General features: G+C 40.2%; 1 protein-coding gene and 1 pseudogene across 1 annotated transcript in view; both read right to left on the bottom strand.

Annotated features, from left to right (window-relative positions):
- Window positions 1-26,351, bottom strand: part of SHROOM4 (shroom family member 4) — a 275,929-nt gene that overhangs the window by 87,816 nt on the left and 161,762 nt on the right. The gene's annotated exons all lie outside the window — the stretch shown is intronic.
- Window positions 9,149-9,956, bottom strand: LOC112907228 (large ribosomal subunit protein uL30 pseudogene; annotated as a pseudogene).

The following is a 26,351-nucleotide window of genomic DNA, read 5'->3' as shown; positions in this document are numbered from 1 at the left end:
AAAATAACTCCAAAATGTTCCTTCCCTTCTATACCACACTTTTTGGAAGATCCTCCCCTCACCCTGGCTCCATGGCTGCAATTACCATCTATCCAAATAACCTCCAATCTAATTATCGAGTCCTTGTTTCTTTCCTGTACCCAAAAATAACAGTTACAATGGCCTGCTGGGTATTTATATTCCGAGGTCTTACAGACTCTTAAAACTCCACATGTCTAAAATGAGACTCATTACTTTCCTTCCTTCTGATACAAGGTATATAAAATACTGAGTCAAATGCTCAGTACCTAGTAGATACTCACTAAGTGCTAGTTCTTTTAACTCCATATAGTCTATTAAGCAAGAAATTTTGGACTCATCTGTGACTCATACTTATTTCCTTTATTGAACCAACCTCCTCAATTTTGAAGTATTTGGAAGTCTGACAACCTAACACCCAGGTATTCCCAGCTTTTAATCCTCACTCCAGTAACCCTGATTGCCCTTGCCTGGCACACATTCATTCAATTCAGTTAGCTATTCAGTGAGTATCGAGCTTATAACCTTGTTAGGCACTATGGTGGCTATGCTAGAGATATAAGGATGAATAACATATGGACACTGACCAAAATTTACAGGGGGAAACAAATGGGTAAACAGGATGTTACAATAGTATAGACAGTTCCAGATAGAAGAAATTGGGGAATGTTGTTTAAGGGAGGAAAATCTAATGCAGTCCCAGGATGAAATTGCTAAAGAAAGAGTGTTAGAAGTAGTAAAGCCTTGGTCAACTCTTGATTGTTGGATAAGAGTTAGCTAAGCAAAGAAGAGGGACAGTGATGATTCCAGGAATAAGGAATGGAATGTGAAAAGACACAGAGATATGAAAGATGATGTTTCTGTTGGTGGGAATGCAAACTGGTGAACCCACTATGGTAAACAGTATGGAGGTTTCTTAAAAAGTTAAAAAATAGAACTACCCTTCAACCCAGAAACTACACTACTTGGTATTTATCCAAAAGATACAAACAGTGATTTGAAGGGGCATGTACACACACACCCCTCCAATGTTTATAGCAGCAAGGTCCACAATAGCCAAACTATGGAAAGAGACCAGATGTCCATGAATGGATAAAGAAGATGTTATATATGTGATTATATATATATATATATATATATATTACCCAGCCATCAAAAAGAATGAAATCTTGCCATTTGCAGTGATGTGGATAGAACTAGAGGATATTATGCTAAGTGAAATAAAAGCCAGCCAGAGAAAGACAAATACCATATGATTTCACTCATATGTGGAATTTAAGAAACAAAATAGGGGAAAGGAAGGAAAAATAAGATGAAACAGAGAGGGAGGCAAACCATAAGAGACTCTTAACTATAGGAAACAAACTGAGGGTTGCTGGAGGGGAGGTGGATGGGGGAATGGGGTAATTGGGTGATAGGTATTAAGGACAGCACTTGATATAATGAGCACTGGGTGTTCTATGCAACTGATGAATCATTAAATTCTACCCCTGAAACTAATAATACGGTATATGTTACCTAAATTAAATTTAAATATTTTTTTAAAAGGAAAGATGGTATTATAGTTGGAGAAGTACATGGAGTGGATATGGCTATAGCATACAGTGTGACCTTGAATGGTGATAAATAAGGATTATATTCTAAGTGGCCTTGTTCAACCAAATTAAAGAATTTGAATTTTATCCTGAACAAAATAGGGAATGTTGAAGGCTTTGGTGAGTAAGGGTTTCATGACCAGATTTACATTTAAAAAGAGGACTCTCTGCAGAGTGGAGAATAAATTCAGGAAGTAGGGAACATGACAATACTGGAGATAGATAAACTAGTTGAGAGACTACTATACTGAACAAACAAGAGAGGAGAAATTTGAGAATTAGTCAGTAGGTAAAAATTGGCAAGACTTGATCAATAGATACAGAAGTGAGTAGTTTAAAAAGCTGAGTTCATTGTGAACTATTTACTTACATAGAAGTACCTGGAGGGAGAATCAGGTGTTGGAAATGGAGGTTAATGAGCTTAATATATATATGTGGATATTTTGAAATAACTATAGGGGCATATAAATGGGGAAGTCCAGAAACAAGTGGGATATATGGGAGAGTAGTGTGGGATAAAATGGGATTTAAAAGTCTTACTTACTAAGTAAAATCAGGATAATAAGTTAAAATTACCCAGAATATGTAGTGTGAGTAGAGAACCTTGTGCTGAATTTTGGAGGATATAATACTTATGGGAAAGATGGAGGAAGACGAACCATTGAAAAAAATAGACAAGGGAAACCACAGACAAAATAGGAGAAGATGAGTATTACTGGAGCTGAAGAAAGAAGAAATTTTGAGAAGGAAGCAGTGTTCAACAGTGTTAAGTACTGCAAAAAGGAAGTACTGAGTTGAACGTTGCTCACCCCAATTCATGTCCACTTAGAATCTCAAACTTATTATTAGTTCAATTTGCCAACATATAGCATAACACCCAGTGCTCATTCCGTCAAGTGCCCCCCCTCAGTGGCCGTCACCCAGTCACCCCATCCACCCACCCACCTCCCCTTCCACTACCCCATGTTCATTCCCAGAGTTAGGAGTCTCTCATGTTCTGTCACCGTCTCTGATACTTCCCACTCATTTTCTCTCCTTTCCCCTATACTCCCTTTCACTAGTTTTTATATTCCCCAAATGAATGAGACCATATAATGTTTGTCTTTCTCTGATTGACTTACTTCACTCAGCAAAATACCCTCCAATTTCATCCACATTGAAGAAAATGGTGGGTATTTGTCATTTCTAATGGCTGAGTAATATTCCATTGTATATACAGACCACATCTTTATCCATTCATCTTTCAATGGACACCAAGGCTCCTTCCACAGTTTGGCTATTGTGGACATTGCTGCTAGAAACATCAGGGTACAGGTGTCCCGGTGTTTCACTTCATCTGTATCTTTGGGGTAAATCCTCAGCAGTGCGATTGCTGGGTCATAGGGCAGATCTCTTTTTAACTCTTTGAGGAGCCTCCACACAGTTTTCCAGAGGGGCTGTACCAGTTCACATTCCCACCAACAGTGCAGGAGGGTTTCCCTTTCTCCACATCTTCTCCAACATTTGTTGTTTCCTGCCTTGTTAATTTCCACCATTCTCACTGTTGTGAGCTGGAATCTCATTATGGTTTTGATTTGTATTTCCCTGATGGCCAGTAGTGCAGAGCATTTTCTCATGTGCTTGTTGGCCATACTGATGTCTTCCCTGTGAGATTTCTCTTCATGTCTTTTGCCCATTTTAATATTGGATTGTTTGTTTCTTTGCTGTTGAGTTGAATAAGTTCTTTATAGATGTTGGATACTAGCCCTTTATCTGATAGGCCATTTGCAAATATCTTCTGCCGTTCTGTAGGTTGTCTTTTAGTTTTGTTGACTGTTTCTTTGGCTGTGCAGAAACTTTTTATCTTGATCAAGTCCCAATAATTCATTTTTACTTTTGTTTCTCTTGCCTTCATGGATGTATCTTGCAAGAACTTGCTGTGGCCAAGTTCAAAAAGAGTGTTACCTATGTTCTCCTCCAGGATTTTTATTGATTATGGTCTCACTATTATATCTTTCATCCATTTTGAGCTTATCTTTGTGTATCGTGTAAGAGAATAGTCTAGTTTCATTCTTCTGCACATGGCTGTCCAATTTTCCCAGCACCATTTATTGAAGAGACTGTCTTTTTTCCAGTGGATAGTCTTTACTGCTTTGTCAAATATTAGTTGACCATAAAGTTGAGGGTCCACTTCTGGGTTCTCTATTCTGTTGCATAGATCTATATGTCTGTTTCTGTGCCAGTACCACACCGTCTTGATGACCACAGCTTTGTGGTACAACCTGAAATCTAGCAATGTGATGCCCCCAGCAATTGTTTTCTTTTTTAATATTCCCCTTGGCTATTCGGGGTCTTTTCTGATTCCACACAAATCTTAACATGATTTTTCCCAACTCTCTCAAGAAAGTCCATGGAATTTTCATAGGGATTGCATAGAATGTGTAAATTCCCCTGGGTAACACTGACATTTTCACAATAATAATTCTTCCAATCCGTGAGCATGGAATATTTTTGAATCTCTTTGTGTCTTCCTCAATTTCTTTCAGAAGTGGTCTGTAGTTTTTTGGGTATAGATCCTTTACCTCTTTGGTTAGGTTTATTCCTAGGTATCTTATGCTTTTCAGTGCAATTGCAAATGGGATTACCTCCTTAATTTCTCTTTATTCAGTCTCATTGCTAGTGTATAGAAATGCCACTGATTTCTGGGCATTAAATTTGTATCCTGCCACACTACCAAATTGCTGCTGTATGAGTTCTAGCAATCTTGGTGTGGAGTCTTTTGGGTTTTCTATGTACAGAATCATGTCATCTGTGAAGAGGGAGAGTTTGACTTCTTTGCCAATTTGAATGCCTTTTATTTCTTTTTGTTGTCTGATTGCTGATGCTAGGACTTCTAGTACTATGTTGAATAGCAGTGGTGAGAGTGGACATCCCTGTCTTGTTCCTGATCTTAGGGGAAAGGCTCCTAGTGTTTCCCCATTGAGAATATTTGCTGTGGGCTTTTTGTAGATGGCTTTTAAGATGGAGGAATGTTTCCTCTATCCCTACACTCTGAAGAGTTTTGATCAGGATCAGATGCGGTATTTTGTGAAATACTTTCTCTGTATCTATTGAGACGATCATATAAAATGAGTTTCAAAGTATTCCATCCCTTTCTATCTTTCAGAGCAGCTTTAGTAGAATAGGTATTGTTTCTTCTTTAAATGTCTGATAGAATACCCCTGGGAAGCCATCTGGCCCTGGACTTTTGTGTCTTGGGAGGTTTTTGATGACTGCTTCAATCTCCTCCCTGGTTATTGGCCTGTTCAGGTTTTCTATTTCTACCTGTTCCAGTTTTGGTAATTTGAGGTTTTACAGAAATGCATCCATTTCTTCTAGATTGCCTAATTTATTGGCATATAGCGGCTCAAAATATGTTTTTTTAATTTTTTAAAAATTTATTTATTCAAAAAAAATTTATTTATTCATGAGAGACACAGAGAGGCAGAGATGCAGGCAGAGGGAGATGCAGGCTCCATGCAGGGAACCTGACGTGGGACTAGATCCCGGATCTCCAGGATCATGCCCTGGGCGGAAGTTGGCTCTAAACCGCTGAGCCACCTGGGCTGCTCTATATTTTTAAAATCATTTGTATTTCCTTGGTATTAGTTATGCCAACTCAGTTGGTATAATTCCTCTTTAATTCGTTATTTTATTAATTTGAGTCCTTTTTGTTTTTAATAAGGCTGGCTAATATTAGTTCTTTCAAAGAACCAACTCCTGGTTTTGTTGATCTGTTCCACAGTTCTTCCGGTCTCTATCTCATTGAGTTCTGTTTAAATCTTTATTAACTCTCTTCTTATGCTTGGTGTAGGTTCTATTTGCTGTTCTTTCTCCAGTTCCTTTAGGTGAGAGGTTAGTTTGTGTTTTTAGTTTTCTATTTTTTGATGGAGGCTTGTATTGCAATGTATTTCCCTATTAGGACCGCTTTTGCTGTATCCCAAATTTTGAATGTTTGGACCTTCATTTTCATTAGTTTCCATGAATCCTTTTAGTTCTTCTCTAATTTCCTGGTTGACCCTTTCATCTTTTAGCAGGATGGTCTTTAATGTCCACGTGTTTGAGTTTCTTCCAAACTTCTTCTTGTGATTGAGTTCACGTTTCAAAGCATTATGGTCTGAAAATATGCAGGGAACAATCCCAATCTTTTGGTATTGGTTGAGACCTGATCTGTGACCCAGTATGTGGTCTATTCTGGAGACAGTTCCATGTGCACTTGAGAGGAATGTGTATTCAGTTGCGTTTGGATGTAAAGTTCTGTAAATATCTGTGAAATCCATCAGGTCCAGTGTATCATTTAAAGCTCTTGTTTTTTTGGAGATGTTGTGCTTAGAAGATCTGTCATTTGCGGAAAGCGCCATGTTGAAGTCTCCTACTATTAGTGTATTATTATCTAAGTATGTCTTTGCTTTGGTTATTGATTGATATACTTTGCAGCTCCCACATTAGGGGCATAAATATTCAAGATTGTTAGGTCCTCTTGTTGGATAGATCCTTTAAGTATGATATAGTGTCCCTCTTCATCTCTCACTACAGTCTTTGGGATAAACTTTAATTTATCTGAGATGAGGATTGCTACCCCTGCTTTCTTTTGAGTATCATTTGAATGGTAAATGATTTTCCACCCTTTCATTTTCAGGCTGTAGGTGTCCTTAAGTTTCAAATGAAATCTCTTGTAGACAGCAAGTAGATGGATCTTGCTTTTTTATCCAGTCCGATACCCTGAATCTTTTGATGGGATCATTTAGCCCATTCACGTTCAGAGTTACTACTGAAAGATATGAGTTTCATGTCATCATAATACCTATTCAGTCCCTGTTTTTGTGGATTATTTCTTTGGGCTTCCTCTTTCTTTTACAGAGTTCCCCTTAATATTTCTTGTAGAGTTGGTTTGGTGGTCACATATTCCTTCAGTTTCTGCCTATCTTGGAAGCTCTTTATCTCTCCTTCTATTCTGAATGAGAGCCTTGCTGGATAAAGTATCCTTGGCTGCATGTTCTTCTCATTTGGGACCCTGAATATATCCTGCCAGCCCTTTCTGGCCTGCCAGGTCTCTGTGGAGAGTTCTGCTGGTAATCTAATATTTCTCTCCATATAAGTTAGGGATCTCTTGTCTGTTGCAGTTTTAAGGATTTTCTCTTTGGCTTTGGAATTTGCAAGTTTCACTATTAAATGTCAAGGTTTTGAATGGCTTTATTGATTTTAGGGGGGGACCTGTCTATCTCCTGGATCTGAATGCCTGTTTCCCTCCCCAAATTAGGGAGGTTCTCAGCTATGATTTGTTCAAATATGCTTTCTGGTCCTCTGTCCCTCTCGGTGCCCTCTGGAACCCCATTTAGTAGATTTTTCCTTCTGAAGTTCTCATTTATTTCCCTCAGCCTTTCCTCATGGTCTTTTGTTTTTCTCTTTTTTCTTCAGCTTCCTTCCTTGCCATCAACTTGTCTTCCATGTCTCTCACTCTTTCTTCTGCCTCATTAACCCTCATCATTAGGACCTCCAGTTTGGATTGCATCTCATTTAATTGATTTTTAATTTTGGCCTTATTAGATCTAAATTCTGCAGTCATGATGTCTCTTGAATCCTTTAGCTTTTTTCCAGAGCCAGCAGTAGCTTTATAATTGTGCTTCTGAATTGGCTTTCTGACATCCAATTGTAATCCAAATTTTGTAACTCTGTGGGAGAGAGTACTGTTTCTGAATCTTTCTTTTGTGGTGAGTTCTTCCTTCTAGTCATTTTGCTCAGTGCAGAGCGGCTGTATGAGGGGGTTTGTCAAGAATATCAACCATGACCTAAGTAAATTTCACCCTAGATGATTCTGCCAAGGTCAGAGACCAGAAATTAAAAACAAAGATCAGAAAGAAATAAAACAAAAGGACCGCTAAAGTGAAAAACAAATTTTAAAACAAAGTAGTAAAAAATAAAAGGCCAGGCATCCTAAAGAAGAGAGAAAAGAAAAAAGAAAAGAAAGAAGAAAAGGGAGAGGAGAAAAAAGGGGGGGCACTAGGAGATGGTGGTGGTGACGAAGTTGTAGTGGAGGGAGAATGTAGTCTACTTGAGGGAATCTAGAGGGTGATCCTCTTGTTTCTGAGTCTATTATGTTCTGTATGTTAGTAGATGCTGAGTCCCAAATTATATAAACCAGAAATACTTGTAGAGGGCCCCAACATTGACCACCAAAACATAAATGAGATATAAGAAGGGGGAAGAATGGGAATGAAGAATCTCACAGAATGAACCAGCACGGTATACCACTTCGTTCTGGGTGCATACCTGTTGTGTTTTAGAAGGTATTAACTTCCGCCATTGTAGAACAAAATGAGGCTGAGAAAACAAAACAAAAAAAAACCCATTATGTTGCATATTTCCCAAAATTAAGTTGAGTATGTTGAAGGGAATCTAGAAGTGGAAAATATATCTAGGACCTATAATTGTAGGAATATGAAAGTCTACAAGGAAGAATCTTAAAAATAAAGAGTTGGTAAAATACTGTAGTTAAGGCAGGAAAAGAGAAAAAAATGGAAATTTACAGTCTGATATAAAAACGATTTGTACCGGAAAATGAAAGAAAAAAAAAGGAGGGGCACCCTCTATTTCTATATACTGTAAATCCCTGGACTTCCCCTGGAGTTTTTCCAGCACTGCTTGGTTGGTTAAGAACTCGCTCTTCTCCTGTTCTTCCAGCTGGCCTTCTGGGGGAGGGGTCTGCTGTGCTGATTCTCAGGTGTGTGCACCTGCACCTGGGGGAGCAGTCTCGCCCCCTGCTGGGTGTCGGGCTCAGTGGCAGCTGTTTACTGCATGAGGCCTCCTTTCCCTGGTGGCCCAGCCTCTCCCAGGCACAGGATGAAACAAGGAGGAAAAACCACAATGGCGGTGGCAGCCAGGTCTCCAGCTCTGGAGTCAGATCCCCCAGTAACTACCGCAGTCTCCCAGTCCACAGTGGTCTGGATGCTCCCAGATCTGGGTGCACTGATCTGCACAGCTTGAGGGTAGCAGACAGCAGGAGAATCTTTGCTGTCCTGTGCCCTCCCTGCCTCTGCCTGTCCCCGGGGGACCGCAGGATCCTGGGCTGTGTCCCCCGGCACCCTGGGATCCGGGGCCTGGGCTGCTGGAATCACGCTCCTGGGTCCGCATCTCCCGAAGGCAGCAGGGCACAGACCCCTCTGTCTGGAGCGGCCCGCCTGACCCACTGGCTTCTCCCTGATGCCCTGCCTGGTGAGCGCTCCAGCCTTTATGGAGATCTGCTGTGGTGTGTGGTATGCTCTCCCCTGGGCGCACTTCCTCTATTAGTGACTCTGGGAGACTGGAGGCTTCACCACCCGTCCTGGGATTCTGCCCGAGTTCCCCGCTGAGCGCCTTTCTGTCTGGGAAGAATCAATCCGGTGCGGATTTTTAAAAAATTCCCACTTCTCTGGCACTAGGCTTTCCTGTCCTGGGAGGCTTTCAACGACCCGGCCTTAGCTTGGCTCCTCGCGGCCTTAGTCTGGCCCCTCCCCGACTGGATTCTTTTTTTATTTTTCCCCATTTGAAAGTAGTCATTTATTAACTGACCAGATTACAAAAATAATCATGGTAGATACCTTAGTTCATCCTTCTAATAAGCCTATTGATCTGGTCTTCCCTGTTGCCAGCATCTCCACCTTCTACAAAATGGGTGGTCTTTTTCTTCATTCCGCCGCGTGGAGAAGATAATTTGAAGGGCCATAAAAAGTTGTTCCCTTCTTTGAAACGTTTTCCAACGGTATAGATCTTGTGAATCAGATCCTCCATGCAGATGATGCCATATTTACCAAGAGACCGAGCAATCAATTTGTTATCTGTCAGGGCAATTCGCTTCTTGTTGATCTTGCCATAACCACGCTTGTAGATCAGTTCATTCACTGACTTCAGGTTTGGGTACCCCCATCCTATATATGGTTCCACAATCCTTAGCATGTTAACTGAAGCCTTGTTGAGCTTAACAAAGGTGCCATTGAAGATCTGGCAAAGGCAAAGAGGCTGCAACACCTTTCGAACATTTGGGCTCACACCATTGATACCTCTGATCCTGATGACAAATGCCACCTTGGGTTCTGCAGGCACGTAGAAGTTGCTGGCTTTTCTCGCCATCCTCGCCATGCGAATCTCAGTTCTGTACATCTGTCTGTATTCCTTGTAGTAATGCTTAGCCTTTTCATAGATAAGCTTCCTCCTTGCCTTTCGAAGCATCTTTTGGGCAAACTTTTTTCTCAGACGCTTGATCTTCAACTCCGCAAAGTTCGTTCGCTTTTTCTTAAGGGTTTCCAGCACAGCAGGAACCTTCTTCTTCTTCTCTTCTGCACCCTCCATGGATTCTTTTTTATTTTTTTTTCCGCCTTCCTACCTTGTTAGAAGCAAAAACTCTTATCTTTGTAGCGTTCCAGCTGTTCTCTCTTTAAATCTCAGGTCGAATTCATAGGTTTTCCAGATGATTTGAAAGTAATCTAGGTAAGTTTGTGGGGCCATGTGAGTTGGGGACCCTACTCCTATGCCATCTTGCCCTCCTTCATGTTGGGCTGGCGGGATCAAGGGGGATCATGAGGCACCAACAAAATGGCAGTGGACCCTCCACCTTGTTGCCCCCACCTCAGAACTTTCCCATCACCAGCAGACCACAAGAGGACATGTCATTAGGGTGAGATTCGACCTATGCAGGAAACCTGAACTGTACTTTACCCAGACCCCATATAAGGGCATGGTCAGTTATTGCCCTATGCTGATATCACCAGTAATATGCCTAATACCTATCACCCCGTTCAGACACACAACCCTTTACCCATCCCCTCTTAAAAAGCCTGCTAGCACTCCCCTGCTCCCGACTTCCCTGGCCCGTGACTTCCCTGCTGTCTCCCTCCCCTGCAGGCCATGGAACCTTGTCCGAGAGCCCATCCCATTAAAAGCCTGTTTTGACCAACTTTTGCCTGGCCTCTCTATTTCATTTCACTACCGATCAGATTAAACCTGACACCTCACACTCTGTTTTTGTTTTTTGATAAAGTGAATGATATGACCCAGGCTAAGCACAATCAAGATCTCATAACTCATGAGGTTTACCTGGAGTACAATTACTGCTGATTGAAATGAATACAGAGATGTGCTTTAGGGAGATTCATTTGGCAAAACTGCAGAGAATGGGCTGGAGGGCATTCAGACCATAGGTAATGAGTTGCTGGCAGTAGCAGGAAGAAGGCAAAGGAGACAGATGAGATGGATAATAGAAACACTGCAGAAGGAACTCAGAAAAGTCTTGAAGACTGTTTGGTATATAAGACGGAATTGAAGAGGAGTCTACAGGTGTGAGCTTGACCTACAGGGATGGGAAATATGCCATAGACAGAAATAGAGATATCTGGGAAGGAGGTTGGGTGAGGGGTAATGCACACTTTGGAATGAAAGTTTGCAGCTTAGGGAGAAGATAAAGCTAAACAAAGTGATCTGGCAATCTCTTGCATACAGGGGAGGTGAAACCCTTGGAAGTGGGTCAATTCATAAAGGAAGGGTTGGCAGAGGAGAAAGATAAGGTAAAGGGCAGAATCATGAATGTACCTTGGGGTGTAAGAAGACGACATTTCCCTCATGTGCAGGAAGGCTTCCTAGAGGAGGTAGCAAAATATGAGACATTCTAGAAACAGGGGTAAGAATGCCTGACTGGTAAGCAGAAGCTGCTGGTTTATTCCTACCTCTATCACTTCCAAGCTGTGAGGGCTTAGGAAACTCCTTTGTCCTGGGCCTGAAGATTTTTCCACCTATAAAATGGGGTCTCCAAGTACAGTGATTACAGAGGCCCCTTAAATTCTGACATTACATTTTCCTTTGCAATTTGACTTTAGTGTATGGCCAGTCTTTGGTTTGGCAGACAGTGGTGAAAAACTTTCTAGATCAAGGGAAAACAGGAAAGGCAAAGAGGCAAATTTAAGAAATTGAAGGAAACCAATTTGAAACTAGTTGGTTTTTACACCTTGACATATCTAACCTAACAATTATTCTTATTGAAATTATTAAGGTACTAAATGATTGATAATGATATCTAATCTATGTTGTCAAAAGTGTTAGCTATTAAAAGGAAATTTGGGTAATGAAGTTTTAACCAGTATTGTACTCCCTGCTAAAATCAGTACTGAAGAATAAGTATTGTCTTTCTTTTATTTATTCAGGAAAATGAAAAGAAGTGCTACCAAATGCCTACTTTTTAAATTTCAGGTACTTTCATATATTGGACAAAAATGCAAATTCCATGAGGGTAAGATTTTAAATCTGTTGTATTAACTGCTGTATCACCAATACCTATCCCTGGAAAAGTGCCTACCATATTTGGAACTCAAATATTCTTTGTCTGACTTGGAAAAATATATAAAATCTTACTTAATCCTTATAATAAACTTGCAAAAGAGGCATTAATATTCTCATTATAAAGTTGGGAAAAGAATGGATAAAAAAAGTTCCATAAACTCAAAGTCACATAGCTAGTAGGGTGGTACCAGATCAAATACAATACACTATACGCTCTATATGGGCAGGGAATGTATCAATCTTATTCTCCATGGTATTCTCAGCAGACAGCTAGCTCACTATATAGATTACAGTAGCACTCAACAATTATCTTTTAATGAGAGGAAGCAAGCAAGCACATACTCATGTGAACACAAATACCACTCATTTTGCCTATACTAACCACATCATCACTTAAAAGTATAGCACAGTGAGATGTAGTCAATAATATTGTAATAACATTATATGGTGGCAGGTAGTAACTATATTTATATGATAATGTATAGAAGTGTTGATTCACTATGTTGTATACCTAAAACTACCATTGTATGTCAACTATACTTCAATAAAGAAAAGAATACTACAATCTCAAAAATTCATCAGTTTTCCTTGCAGGTTTGTTGGTTTAAACATTCTGTGATTTTTTATTCTTTCTCACTTATAAACTATTATGGTTCTCTTTCAGTCTTTTTAGCCTTTATATAGAGTCTCAATCTTTCTGGAAGATGTTTATACGAGGAGCCAACAAACTTTCTGTAAAGGGCCAGGGAGTAAATATTTTAAGCTTTGAGGGCCATATTTCTGTGTTATAACAATTCAGCCTTTTTATAATGTTATAAAAGCTGCCACAGAAAACACATAGATAACTGAGCATGACTGAATTCCAATAAAATTTTATTTACAAAAAAAAAAAAAAACAAACAGGGGGCAGGCCAGATTTAACCATAGTTTACCTACCCTTGCTTCATAGTATTACTTTGATTCTTCCATCTCTTGCCCTTACAGAACTTCTCTAAAACTGTGTCAACTGTGAAAATCCTCCTATCCCTAAAATATATACACATATATTTTAGATTTTTAACATGATTTTAAGTTTATAATAACTTCACGTGTACAACAGATTGATATTTGTACACACGGAGAAATGATCATCACAATAATTCTAGTTACCATTTGTGACCATACATAATTACAAAACTTTTTCTTCTTGTGATAAGAACATTTAAGATTTATTCTTTTAGCAACTTTCAAATACACAATATTTTTGACTGTAGTCACTATGCAATGAATTATATCCCCATGACTTACTGATTTAATAACTAGAATACTGTACTACTTGACCCTCTTCACCTATTTTACCCAACCCCCAAACCCCCTACCCCCTGGCACCACCATTTTGTCCTCTGTGTCTATGAGTTTTTGTTCATTCATTTGTTTTGTTTTTTAGATTTCACATATAAGTGAAATCATATGGTATTTGTCATTCTCTAACTTAATTAACTTAGAAAAATACCCTCGAGGTCTCTCCATATTGTTGCAGATGCCAAGATTTCATTGTCTTTTATGGCTGAGTAGTATTCCATATATATATAATATATATAATATAAAATGGAATATATATATATATATATATACATAAACACATAACTTCTTTTCAATTCATTCATCAATGGGCACTTAAGTTGTTTCTGTATGTTGGCTATTGTAAACAATGCTGCAACAAGGATAGGGGTGCATGTATATTCTCAAATTAGTGTTTTTGTTTTCTTTAGGTAAGTACCTAGAAGTGAAATTCCTGAAAGATATGGTACTTATGTTTAAAATTTTTTGAGAAACCTCTATGATATTTTTCATAATGGCTGCACCAATTTACATTTTCATTAAAAGTGAACTGGAGTTCCCTTTCTCCACATCCTCACCAACACTTGTTATTTTTTGTCTTTTTTTTAAATAATAAATTTATTTTTTATTGGTGTTCAATTTGCCAACATACAGAATAACACCGAGTGCTCATCCTGTCAAGTGCCCCCCTCAGTGCCCGTCACCCATTCACCCCCACCCACTGCCCTCCTCCCCTTCCACCACCCCTAGTTCGTTTCCCAGAGTTAGTGATAATAGTCATTCTAACAAGTGTGAGGTAATATCTCTTGATGGCTTTCATTGTATTTTCCTGATGATTAGTGATATTGAGCAACTTTCAATATGTTGGCCATCCAGAAGTCTTCTTTGGAAAAATGTCTATTCAGATCCTCAGCCCAGTTTTTAGAATCTTTTTTTGCTGTTGAGTTGTATGAGTTCTTTATATGTTTTAGATATGAATCCCTTATCAGATATATAATTTACAAATCTTTTCTCCCATGCTGTAAGTTACCTTTTCATTTTGTTAGCACTTTCCTTTGCTGTGCAAAATATTCTTAATTTGGTGTTTTCTCACTTATTTATATTTGCCTTTGCTGCCTTTACTTTTGCAGTTAGATCCAAAAGATCAAGGCTATAAAAATTGAAAAAAAAAAATAAAAAAAAAATGGGATCCCTGGGTGGCGCAGCGGTATAGCGCCTGCCTTTGGCCCAGGGCGCGATCCTGGAGACCTGGGATCGAATCCCACGTCGGGCTGCTGGTGCATGGAGCCCACTTCTCCCTCTGCCTGTGTCTCTGCCTCTCTCTCTCTCTCTCTCTCTGTGACTATCATAAATAAATAAAAATTGAAAAAAAAATTCAAAAGATCAAGGCGAAGACTGATGTCAAGGAGCTTACCATCTATTTTTTCTTCTATAACTTTTATGGTTTCAGGACTTAACATTTGTCTTTAATCCCTTTTGAATTAACTTTTGTATATCGTGAAGGATAGTAGTCTAGTTTCATTCTTTTGCATGGGGCTGTCCAGTTTTCCCAGAATCATTTATTAAAGAGACTGTCCTTTCCCTATCATATAATCTTACTTCCTTTGTCATAAGTTAATTTACCATATGTATGTGGATTTATTTCTGGGCTCTCTATTTTGTTCTATTGACCCATCTGTCTGTTTTTATGCCAGTACCATACTGTCTTGGTTATTGTAGCTTTGTAATATAGTTTGAAATCAGGGAGTGTGATGTCTTCAGCTATGTTTTTCTTTTCTTTCTCACTGTTGATTTGGCTATTTGAGGAGTTTTGTGTTTCCATGGAATTTTAGGATTGTTGTTTTCTATTTAAGGGTGAAAAGTCTTTGGAATTTTGATAGGGATTATACTGAATGTGTAGATTTCTTTGGGTAAATGGACATTTTAACACTATTAATTATTCAACCCCTGAACATTGAATTTCTTTCCATTCATTTGTGTTTTTGATTTCTTTCATCAATGTATTATAATTTTCAGTGTATAGCACTTCATGTCCTAGATAAAATTTAGTACAAGGTATTTTATTCTTTCTGATGCAATTATAAATGAGATGATTTTCTTAATTTCTCCTTCTGATAGTTCACTGTCAGTGGATAGAAATGCAATCAATTTTTTTTTTATTTATGATAGTCACAGAGAGAGAGAGAGAGGCAGAGACACAGGCAGAGGGAGAAGCAGGCTCCATGCACTGGGAGCCCGATGTGGGACTCGATCCCGGGTCTCCAGGATCGCGCCCCGGGCCAAAGGCAGGCGCCAAACCGCTGCGCTACCCAGGGATCCCTGCAATCAATTTTTAATGTTGATTTTGTACCATGTAACTTTACTGAATTAATTTACTAGTTCTAGCAGTTTTTTGGTGGTGTCTATAGGATGTTCTATATATGAAATAATGTCCACAAATAGTGACAGTTCTACTTTTTCCTTTCCAGTTTTTTTTTCCTTCATTTATTATTATATTTTATAAATTTATTTCTTATTGGTGTTCAATTTGTCAACATATAGAATAAAACCCAGTGCTCATCTTGTCAATTGCCCACCTCAGTGCCCGTCACCCAATCACCCCAACCCCCCGCCCACCTCCCCTTCCAACACCCCTAGTTCGTTTCCCAGAGGTAGGAGTCTTTCATGTTCTGTCTCCCTTTCTGATATTCCGCACTTATTTTTTCTCCTTTCCCCTTTATTCCATTTCACTATTTTTTATATTCCCCAAATGAATGAGACCATATGTTTGTCCTTCTCCGATTGACTTATTTCACTCAGCATAATACCCTCCAGTTCCATCCACGTCGAATCAAATGGTGGGGATTTGTCATTTCTAATGGTTAATATTCCATTGTATACATAAGCCACATCTTCTTTATCCATTCATCTTTTGATGGACACCGAGGATCCTTCCACAGTTTGGCTATTGTGGACGTTGCTGCTATAAACATCGGGTGCAGGTGTCCCGGCGTTTCATTGCATCTGTACCTTTGGGGTAAACCCCCAGCAGTGCAATTGCTGGGTCATAGGGCAGATCAATTTTTAACTCTTTGAGGAACCTCCAAACAGTTTTCCAGAGTGGCTGCACCTGTTCACATTCCACCAACAGTACAAGAGGGTTCCCCTTTCTCCACATCCTCTCCAAAATTTGTGGTTTCCTGCCTTGTTAATTTTCCCCATTCTCACTGATGTGAGGTGGTATCTCACTGTGGTTTTGATTTATATTTCCCTGATGGCAAGTGATGCGGAGCATTTTCTCATGTGCTTGTTGGCCATGTCTATGTCATCTTCTGTGAGATTTCTGATCATGTCTTTTGCCCATTTCATGATTGGATTGATTGTTTCTTTGGTGTTGAGTTTAATAAGTTCTTTATAGATCTTGCAAAATGACCCTTTATCTGATACGTCATTTGCAAATATCTTCTCCCATTCCGTAGGTTGTCTTTTAGTTTTCTTGACTGTATCCTTTGCTGTGCAAAAGCTTCTTATCTTGATGAAGTCCCAATAGTTCAATTTGCTTTTGTTTCTTTTGCCTTTGTGGATGTATCTTGCAAGAAGTTACTGTGGCCGAGTTCAAAAAGGGTGTTGCCTGTGTTCTCCTCTAGGATTTTGATGGAATCTTGTCGCACATTTAGATCATTCATGCATTTTGAGTTTATCTTTGTGTATGGTGCAAGAGAGTGATCTAGTTTCATTCTTCCGCATGAGGATGTCCATTTGTCCCAGCACCATTTGCTGAAGAGACTGTCTTTTTTCCAGTGGATAGTTGTTCCTCCTTTGTCGAATATTAGTTGGCCATAAAGTTGAGGGTCCACTTCTGGATTATCTATTCTGTTTCATTGATCTATGTGTCTGTTTTTGTGCCAATACCACACTGTCTTGAAGACCAGAGCTTTGTAATACAACCTGAAACATGGCATTGTGATGCCCCCCTGGGTCTAGTATTCTTTTTTAATATTCCTCTGGCTATTCGGGCTCTTTTCTGATTCCACACAAATCTTAAGATGATTTGTTCCAACTCTCTGAAGAAACTCCATGGTATTTTTTATTTTTTAAAAAATTATTTTTTATTGCTGTTCAATTTGCCAACATAGAGAATAACACCCAGTGCTCATCCCGTCAAGTGCCCCCCTCAGTGCCCACCCTCTTCCCCTTCCACCACACCTAGTTCATTTCCCAGAGTTAGGAGTCATCATGTTCTGACTCCCTTACTGATATTTCCCACACATTTCTACTCCCTTCCCTTATATTCACTTTCACTATTATTTATATTCCCCAAGTGAATGAGACCATATAATGTTTGTCCTTCTCCGATTGACTTATTTCACTCAGCATAATACACTCCAGTTTCAACCACATTGAAGCAAATGGTGGGTATTTGTCATTTCTAATGGCTGAGTAATATTCCATTGTATACATAAACCACATCTTCTTTATCCATTCATCTTTCGATGGACACTGAGGCTCTTTCCACAGTTTGGCTATTGCTGGGTCGTAGGGCAGGTCAATTTTTAACTGTTTGAGGAACCTCCACACAGTTTTCCAGAGTGGCTGCACCAGTTCACATTCCCACCAACAGCGTAAGAGAGTTCCCTTTTTTCCGCATCCTCTCCAACATTTGTGGTTTCCTGCTTTGTTAATTTTCCCCATTCTCACTGGTGTGAGGTGGTATCTCATTGTGGTTTTGACTTGTAATTCCCTGATGGCAAGTGATGCAGAGCGTTTTCTCATGTGCATGTAGGCCATGTCTATATCTTCCTCTGTGAGATTCCTGTTCATGTCTTTTGCCCATTTCATGATTGGATTGTTCAGAGAGTTAGAAAAAAATTATTTTAAGATTTGGTGGAATCAAAAAAGACCTCGAATAGCCAGTGGAATTTAAAAAAATAAAACCATAGCTGGGGGCATCACAATGCCAGATTCAAGGTTGCACTACAAAGCTGTGGTCATCAAGACAGTGTGGTACTGGCACAAAAACAGACACATAGATCAATGGAAAAGAATAGTGAATCCAGAAGTGGACAGTCACTTCAATAAATGGTGCTGGGAAAATTGGACAGCCACATGCACAAGAATGAAACTAGACCACTCTCTTGCACCATACACAAAGATAAACGCAAAATGGATGAAAGATCTAAATGTGAGACAAGATTCCATCAAAATCCTAGAGGAGAACGCAGGCAACACCCTTTTTGAACTTGGCCACAGTAACTTCTTGCAAGATACATCCATGAAGGCAAAAGAAACAAAAGGAAAAATGAACTATTGGGACTTCATCAAGACAAAAAGCTTTTGCACAGCAAAGGATACAGTCAACAAAACTAAAAGACAACCTACAGAATGGGAGAAGATATTTGCAAATGAAGTATCAGAAAAAGGGCTAGTTTCCAAGATCTATAAAGAACTTATTAAACTCAACACCAAAGAAACAAACAATCCAATCATGAAATGGGCAAAAGACATGAACAGAAATCTCACAGAAGAAGACATAGACATGGCCTACATGCACATGAGAAAATGCTCTGCATCACTTGCCATCAGGGAATTACAAGTCAAAACCACAATGAGATACCACCTCACACCAGTGAGAATGGGGAAAATTAACAAAGCAGGAAACCACAAATGTTGGAGAGGATGCGGAGAAAAGGGAACCCTCTTACACTGTTGGTGGGAATGTGAACTGGTGCAGCCACTCTGGAAAACTGTGTGGAGGTTCCTCAAACAGTTAAAAATAGACCTGCGCTACGACCCAGCAATTGCACTGTTGGGGATTTACCCCAAAGATTCAGATGCAATGAAACGCCAAGACATCTGCACCCTGATGTTTATAGCAGCAATGTCCACAATAGCCAAACTGTGGAAGGAGCCTCGGTGTCCATCGAAAGAGGAATGGATAAAGAAGATGTGGTTTATGTATACAATGGAATATTACTCAGGCATTAGAAATGACAAATAGCCACCATTTGCTTCAACGTGCATGGAACTGGAGGATATTATGCTGAGTGAAGTAAGTCAATCGGAGAAGGACAAACATTGTATGTTCTCATTCATTTGGGGAATATAAATAATAGTGAAAGGAAATATAAAGGAAGGGAGAAGAAATGTGTAGGAAATATCAGAAAGGGAGACAGAACATGAGACTCCTAACTCTGGGAAACGAACTAAGGGTGGTGGAAGGGGACGATGGCAGAGGGTGAGGGTGAATGGGTGACGGGCACTAAGGGGGGCACATGACGGGATGAGCACTGGGTGTTATTCTGTATGTTGGTAAATTAAACAATAAAAAATAAATTTATTATATAAAAAAAGAACTTATTAAACTCAACACCAAAGAAACAAAAAGTTCATGGTATTTATAGGGATCTTATTAAACGTGTAAATTTCCCTGGGTAACATTGACACTTTCACAATATTAATTCTTTCAATCCATGAGCATGGAATATTTTTTCATCTCTTTTTGTCTTCCTCAATTTCTTTCAGAAGTGCTCTTAGTTTTTAGGGTATAGATCCTTTACCTCTTTAGTTAGGTTTATTCCTAGGTGTCTTATGCTTTTGGGTAGAATTGTAAATGGGATTGACTCCTTAATTTCTCTTTCTTCAGGCTCATTGTTAGTGTATAGAAGTGCCACTGACTTCTGGGCATTGATTTTGTATCCTGCCACACTGCCAAATTGCTGTATGAGTTCTAGCAATCTTGGGGTGGAGTCTTTTTCTTTTTCTCTGTGGAGTATCATGTCATCAGCGAAGAGGGAGAGTTTGACTTCTTCTTTGCCAATTCGAATGCCATTTATTTCTTTTTGTTGTCTGATTGCTGAGGCTAGGGCTTCTAGTACTACGTTGAATAGCAGTGGTGAGAGTGGACATCCCTGTCTTGTTCCTGATCTTAGGGGAAAGGCTCCCAGTGCTTCCCCATTGAGAATGATATTTGCTGTGGGCTTTTTGCAGATGGCTTTTAAGATGTTGAGGAATGTTCCCTCTATCCCTACACTCTGAAGAGTTTTGATCAGGAATGGATGCTCTATTTTGTCAAATGTTTTCTCTGTACCTATTGAAAGGATCATACTGTTCTTGTTTTATCTCTTGCTGATATGATGAATTATATTGATTGTTTTACGAGTGTTGAACCAGCCTTGTGTCCCAGGGATAAATCCTACTTGGTCATGGTTAATAATCTTCTTAATGTATTGTTGTATCCTATTGGCTAGTATCTTGTTGAGAATTTTTGCTTCCATGTTCATCAGGGATATTGGTTTAAAATTCTCCTTTATGGTGGGGTCTTTGCCTGGTTTTGGAATTAAGGTGATGCTGGCCTCATAGAACGAATTTGGAAGTACTCCATCTCTTTCTATCTTTCCAAACAGCTTTAGTAGAATAGGTATGGTTTCTTCTTTAAACGTTTGATAGAATTCCCCTGGGAAGCCATCTGGCCCTGGACTTTTGTGTCTTGGGAGTTTTTTGATGATTACTTCAATTTCCTCCCTGGTTATTGGCCCGTTCAGGTTTTCTATTTCTTCCTCTTCCAGTTCTGTTAGTTTGTGGTTTTCCAGAAATGCATCCATTTCTTCTAGATTGCCTAATTTATTGGCGTATAGCTGTTCATAATATGTTGTTAAAATTGTTTTTTTTCTTGGTGTTGGTAGTGATCTCTCCTTTATCATTCATGATTTTATTAATTTGAGTCTTCTCTCTCTTCTTTTTAATAAGGCTGGCTAATGGTTTTATCTATCTTATTAATTCTTTCGAAGAACCAAGTCTTGGTTTTCTTGATCTGTTCCACAGTTCTTCTGGTCTCGATTTCATTGAGTTCTGCTCGAATCCTTATTAATTCTCTTCTCCTGCTGGGTGTAGGATCTATTTGCTGTTTTTTCTCTAGCTCTTTATGTGTAAGATTTAGCTTTTTTATTTGAGTTCTTTCCAGCTTTTGGATGGATGCTTGTATTGTGATGTATTTCCCCCTCAGGACTGCTTTTGCTGTGTCCCAAAGATTTTGAATGGTTGTATCTTCATTCTCATTAATTTCCATGAATCTTTTTAATTCTTCCTTAATTTCCTGGTTGATCCTTTCATATTTTAGATGGATGGTCCTTAAACTCCACGTCTTTGAAATCCTTACAAACTTCTTCTTGTTATTTAGTTCTAATTTCAAGGCATTATGGTCTGAGAATATGCAGGGCATGATCCCAATCTTTTGGTATTGGTTCAGACCTGATTTGTGACCCAGTATGTGGTCCATTCTGGAGAAAGTTCCTTGTGTACTTGAGAAGAATGTGTGTTCAGTTGTGTTTGGACGTAAAGTTCTGTAGATATCTGAGAAATCCATTGGGGCCAGTGTATCTTTTAAAGCTCTAGTTTCTTTGGAGATGTTGTGCTTAGAAGAGCTATCGAGTGTAGAAAGTGCGAGAATGAAATAACCAAGTATAAGTGTATTATGATCTAAGTATGTCTTAACTTTGGTTATTAGTTGATTGATATATTTGGCAGCTCCCACATTCAGGGCATATGTATTGATGATTGTTTAGTCCTCTTGTTGGATAAATCCTTTAAGTATGATATAGTGTCCCTCTTCACATCTCAGTAGAGTCTTTGGGATAAGTTTAGTTCATTTGATATAAGGATGGCTACGCCTGCTTTCTATTAAGGACCATTTGAATGGTAAATGGTTCTACAAACTTTTATTTTCAGGCTGTAGGTGTCCTTCTGTCTAAAATGAGTCTCTTGTAGACAGCAAATAGATGGGTCCTGCTTTTTTATCCAGTCTGAAACCCTGCGCCTTTTGATAAGGTCATTAAGCCCATTCATGTTCAGAGTTACTATTGAAAGATATGACTTTAGTGTCATCATGATACCTATTCAGTCCCTGTTTTTGTGGATTGTTCCATTGGACTTCATCTTAAAGAGGAATTTTAAGAGTCCCTGTTAAAATTTCTTGCAGAGGTGGTTTGGTGGTCACATATTCTTTCAGTTCCTGCCTGTCTTGGAAGCTCTTTATCTCTCCTTCTATTCTGAATGAGAGCCTTGCTGGATAAAGTATTCTTGGCTGCATGTTCTTCTCATTTAGGACCCTGAATATATCCTGCCAGCCCTTTCTGGCTTGCCAGGTCTCTGTGGAGTGGTCTGCTGTTAATCTGATATTTCTCCCCATATAAGTTAGGGATCTCTTGTCTCTTGTTGCTTTAAGGATCTTCTCTTTATCTTTGGGATTTGCAAGCTTCACTATTAAATGTCGAGGTTTTGAATGGTTTTAATTGGTTTTAGGGGGGGGATCTCTCTATTTCCTGGATCTGAATGTCTGTTTCCCTTCCCAGATTGGGAAAATTTTCAGCTATGATTTGTTCAAATACATATTCTGGACCTCTGTCCCTTTCGGTGCCCTTGGGAAACCCAATTAAATGTAGATTTTTCTTCCTCAGGCTGTCACTTATTTCCCTTAATCTATCCTCATGATCTTTTAATTGTTTGTCTCTTTTTCCCTCAGTTTCCCTCTTTGCCACCAACCAGTCTTCTATGCCACTCACTTGTTCTTCCACCTTGTTAACCCTCGTCGTTAGGACCTGTAGTTTGGATTGCATCTCATTTAATTGATTTTTATTTTCTGCCTGATTAGATCTAAATTCTGCAGTCATGAAGTCTCTTGAGTCCTTTATGCTTTTTTCTAGAGCCACCAGTAGCTTTATAATAGTGATTCTGAATTGGCGTTCTGACATTGAATTGTAATCCAAATTTTGTAACTCTGTGGGAGAGAGGACTGTTTCTGATTCTTTCTTTTGAGGTGAGGTTCTCCTTCTAGTCATTTTGCTCAGTGCAGAGTGGCCAAAAACAAGTTGTATTGGGAAAAGGAGAAAAATGGAGAAGAGAATGAATAAAAGAAATAGAAAAAAAGTAGAAAAAAAGAGAGAAAAAGAGAAGAAAGGAAAAAAAAGGGGGGGGGAGCAAACAGAAATCAAAAAAACAAGGGAGAGTATCCTCTGATTCTGTATACTGTAAATCCCTTGACTTCCCCTGGAACTTTCCAGTGCTGCTTGGTCAATAATTTGTTTTTCCCCTGTGGGTCTAGCTGGTCTTCTGGGGGAGGGGCCTGCTGTGCTGATTTTCAGGTGTTAGCACTTGGGGGAGCTGCTCAGCCACCTGCCTGGTGCAGGGCTGGGTAAAAGATGTTTAAGCTGTTTATATGGTGAGGCCACTGTGAGGCTCAGTGGGGGTTGTTTATCCTGTGAGGCCCCCGGAGGAACAACAACAGTAGCAGCGGCCAGCTCTGGAGCCCTGGATTCAGCTCCTGCAGTAACTAGGGACCTCTTGGTCTGCAGGGGCCTGGATGCTCCAGGGGCGGGGCCGCTGATGTGCTTGGCTTGGGGCAGGAGTGTCCTTGCTGTCCTGGGCCCTCCTGGCTTCTGCCTGTCCTGGGGGAGCGCCGGATCCTGGGCTGTGTCCCTGGTGCCCTGTGCTCCCGGGCCTGCGCTGTTGGATTTGCGCTCCCTGCCGAGCAGCCCTTTCCGCCCGGAGCCTCTGCCCAAGCCGCCCCCGAGCTGCTCCCCGGGCCGCGCAGCCCCCTCCGCGTGGATCTGCCGCCTGAGCTGTCTCCGAGCCGCTCTCGGCTCCAGCCGTGTGCGCTGTAGCCCTTAGGGAGCTCCGCCTCGGGGTGTGGCGTGCTCTCCCTGGCACAGGTGCTCTGTTAGAGTCCCTGGGAGCCTGAGGGCATCCCCGCCCTTTCTGGGATCCTGCTCCAAGTCCCTGTGAGTGCCTTTCTGTCCGGGAAGATTGGTGAAGCTCCTGCTTCTCCAGGATGGGGCTTTCCTGTCCTGGGGACACTCACCCAGGCCTTAGCCCGGCTCCTTGTGGGTCCTCTCCCCCTTGGATGCCTTTTGTTTCTTTATTTCTTTTTTTCCCCTGTCTTCCTACCTTGATAGAAGCGTGAACTCTTCTCACTGTAGCATTCCAGCTATTCTCTCTTTAAATCTCAGGCCGGATTCATAGATTTTCAGGATTATTTTAAGGTTATCTAGGTAATTTGGTGGGGACAGGTGACTTGGGGACCCTACTCTTCCGCCATCTTGCCCCCCCCTCCTTTCCAGTTTTGATGCCTTTTATTTATTTTTCTTGCTATATTGTTCTGGATAGGACTTCCACACAGGCATGCCTCATTTTATTGTCCTTTGCTTTATTATGCTTCACAGATATTGGTTTTTACAAATTGAAGGTTTATGGCAAGCCTGTGTTGATCAGAATTATTGGTGTCATTTTTCCAATAGCATTTGCTCACTTCATGTATTTCTGTCACAATTTGGTAACTCTTGTCATATTCCAAACATTTTCATTATTTACTACAGTGATACATGATCAGTGATCTTTATTGTTACTATTGTAATTGTTTTGGGGTGCCATGAACTGTGCCGATAGAAAATGGCAAACTTAATCAGTAAATGTGTATTCTGATTGCTTCATCAATCAGCTATTCCACTCTATATTCCTTGACACACAACTATATTGAAATTAGGCCAATTAATAAACATACAATGGCTTCTAAGTGTTCAAGTGAAAGGAAGAGTTACATGTCTCTCACCTTAAATCAAAAGCTAGAAATGATTAAGCTTGATGAGGAAGGCATGTTAAAAGTTGAGACAGGCCAAAATCTAGACCAAGTTGTAAATGCAAAGGAAAAGTTCTTGCAGGAAGTTAAAACCGCTACTACAGTGAACACACAAATGATAAGAAAGCAAGAGTCTTATTGCTAATATGGAGAAAGTTTTAGTGGTCTAGGTAGAAGAGCAAACCAGCCACAACATTCCCTCAAAACAAAGCCTAATGTAGGAAAAGATCCTGACTGTTCAGTTCTATGAAGGCTGAGAAAGTTGAGGAATCTGAAGAAGAAAAGTTTGATGCTAACAGAGGTTGCTTCATGAGGTTTAAGGAAAGAAGCCATTTCCATAACATAAAAGTGCAGGGTGAAGCAGCAAGTGCTAGTGTAGAAGCCACACCAAATTATCCAGAAGATCTAGCTAATTAATGAAAGTGGCCACAATAAAAACATATTTTTGATGTAGGTGGAAAGACATTATATTGGAAGAAGATGCCATCTAGGACTGAAGAGGAGTTAAGATGGCAGAGTAGCAGGGGAACCTTGAGCTTGCCTTATTCTTCAAACATAGCTAGATTAACATCAAATTACATTGAACAACCAGGAAACTGATCTGAGGATTAAGAAAACAATTCACACAATTAGAAGGAGAGAACATGACAGATGCAAAGTTTGGAGACGTGAATTAGGGGAGAGAAAAGCCATGGTGCCACCAGCAGGAGGGAGCCCTTTTCACAGATTAGTCAGGGAGAGAAGAGAGTGGGAATAAGAGAAGCATACATGGTTTGCACAAGACACCGTGGTGTGGGGATCCCCTGGGTCACACTGGGAGAGAATGCTCCCCTTCCTGGAGTACATTTGGAAGACGGTATTTTGCCTCTACAAGGACAAAAGGCCTGCTGGACATCACTGAGTGGCCATTCAATAGCAAGGGACAGATGTGCACACAGCAGATTACCTGGTCACAGCTTTTCTTTGTGCTTCAGCATAGACTCCAGGCACCTACCCAGGCATGTAACTGCTTTTCTGGGACACAATTGTGCCAAGTGCAGTGCTGTGAGGCTCCCCTCTGGGAAGCAGAGTGGGTCCATGCCTTGCTGAGTCCTCTAAGATTTGGAGTTTTGAATCCCAACAACCAGCCAGAGATAAAACACAGGAGAACTGTTGTTCCAGGTATGCTAACAGCCTTGGCACAGACAGGTTTAGAGCAGTGATGTGACAAAAGCCTGAGACACAGGAGGGGAGATTATTTGTTTTTCTGTCAGGGCCTCCTGAATAGCAGTGGCTGAGAGTTCCCTCCATTGGGATGAGAAGGTGAGGTGATGTAATCTCTCACCACTATCCCCTCATCCATCCACAAGCAGATCAGATTTCAGAGAGAAACTTGGCATCTCCAGTGGGGGCTGGAATCACTTACACCAAACCCTGCCCCCCTACACCTGTCAACAGCATATTTACCATGGCAGGATTGACTATGAGCCAGTGTACTGGGCCTCTCCCTC

The sequence above is a fragment of the Vulpes vulpes genome, unplaced genomic scaffold, assembly GCF_048418805.1.
Source record: "Vulpes vulpes isolate BD-2025 unplaced genomic scaffold, VulVul3 u000000638, whole genome shotgun sequence".
NCBI classification, from domain to species: Eukaryota; Metazoa; Chordata; class Mammalia; order Carnivora; family Canidae; genus Vulpes; species Vulpes vulpes.
This window is presented reverse-complemented; position numbering and strand designations above follow the sequence as displayed.